Below are 2,068 nucleotides of genomic sequence, written 5' to 3'. Positions count from 1 at the left end.
TTTCATTTTGCTTGATTACTTTATATCTATTGGTCTACATTATTCAACATTTATTTGTATTGACAAAGACTTAATTTCTAGACCTTTGGTCTTGATAGGGTTGTTTCAGATCCTCTGATCCTGCCCAGCTATAGACTTGGTCCTTTGGCTGTGTAGGACAGATTTTTTGTGACCTGGGTTTTTAAAGTCAGTATTCCTAGTTTTACTTGTATCATATTTGAATTTGAAATATGGTTTTGTGAAACCCCAGGTGTACAGTAAAGTCTTTCATTCTGACCCAGAGTGGAACACAAAATGAACCTGTAAGGTGTAACACCCCATGTGGCCCTCAGCAGAGAGGTTCCATTCTTGCGTGCTTGCTTGCTCCTCATCACTAAACCATGATGACAGCGCTTTAAATTATGCACCTGCAGGTCTGTGCAGTTCTCTGCTGAACAACACTAAAATGGAATCTTACATTTCAGTCTGTTTTAAAGGATGTGGTTTGAGTTTATGGCGGAAATATTGGCTTATATCTCCCCTCAGTGAAGTCCTGAAGTTTGTGAAGGACATTAAGTGGTTGATTTTCTTCTGTGGTAACACAGCTTTAAAGGGAATCCAGTTCATCCAAACTAACTTTACAGTGAACATCAGTCTGCACAGCTGGAGAGATACTAACAGGCAGAGACAACACCAGTGTAGTTGATCAGAAGGCTTTTTCAAATGAGAATTCCTCTATCGTGTTTGAGGTTCAGCCAAATGACCCATCCAGCTCCCCGTACCTGAGGACCCTCTGGGATTCATTCAGGAGACGAAATCCTTTTCATCTGTTGATTGTTGTCCACGTACTTCAGCCATCCTTCATGATCTTTCCACGTTATTTCCTCTTATGGCCACATCTGTGGGGAAAAATGAACACAACACAACATTATTGATATTCTTACAGCTCATCATTTTATTTTGTCATTTTTCCATCCAAATATACATCCGCTTATTTTTGTATTCTTCTCAATAATGTAGATTAATTACTTTGCTTTATATATTGAATTTATTTCTGAGGGTCATGAGGGGGGTAAATAATTTTTCATAGCAATGTTCTCTGTTTTACCATAATATATATGTATTTTTAATTTGTCAAGAAATGTACTTTTCTTGGAAAATAAGTGTCATTATTTCAACATAAAGTATACAGTGGCCTGGAAGTGCAATACAAAATGTAAAAATCTGAAACAAATTTACATCAAAGAAAACATTTTTACATTTTATAAAACAATTTTACAAAAATGCCAAAACAAAATTGAAGTCTGAAACACTTTTACAATACCTGAAACAAATTTTTAGAGTTTGACATAAAATTACATCTGAAGCCCTTTAACAAACTAGACACTTTCGTCACTCCCTTTCATTCCCTTTTAGTAAAATACCGTTGTTGAAAATTTTTTAGAAGTTGTTCTTCAACTTGTAAATTTGTCTCAACTTATGTAACTTTGTTTTGTGAAATGTGAATTTAAAATTTCATGTTTTTTTTTATTTTAAATTTGTTTTATAGATGTAAAAATGTACTTGTTAGTGTCTCAGACTTTGTAATGTCTATCAGACATGTAAATTTATGTCTATAGTTTCTGTACAAAGATAAATTCTCTAGTTCTTTTTTTTTTTAATTTTTGTTTCAGATCTTCCTTGAAATCCTTGAAGAGCTTGAAACCACAAATGAGGAATATTAGGAACACTTTTATACAAGTTGCAAGTTAATGAGATGCCTTATCAAAGCAGCACAAAGCAATTAAGAGAGCAGGATTAGGGAGGAAACATTGCAAATACAGATAAGAGAATTATTAGGAAAGCAATGATGAAATGATTTTAAAAATCTAATATGTAAAGACATGAAACAGAAGGACAACTCTCAAGCAAAAAGTTAAATAAAACTGTAAAATGCTGATAATTTGGCAAACATACAAAAGACAAAGTAACAGACCTTTAGAAAGCAAGGATTTTTGACATACTAGAGTACATTCACTGGCCTTCTCTGCATTTTGTTCATTGTTTTAATTTAAAGTAACAGACAAAATAACACAAAAAAGAAAAAGGG

This window comes from Cheilinus undulatus, linkage group 12 (assembly GCF_018320785.1).
Source record: "Cheilinus undulatus linkage group 12, ASM1832078v1, whole genome shotgun sequence".
In the NCBI taxonomy this organism is placed as follows: Eukaryota; Metazoa; Chordata; class Actinopteri; order Labriformes; family Labridae; genus Cheilinus; species Cheilinus undulatus.
This window is presented reverse-complemented; position numbering follows the sequence as displayed.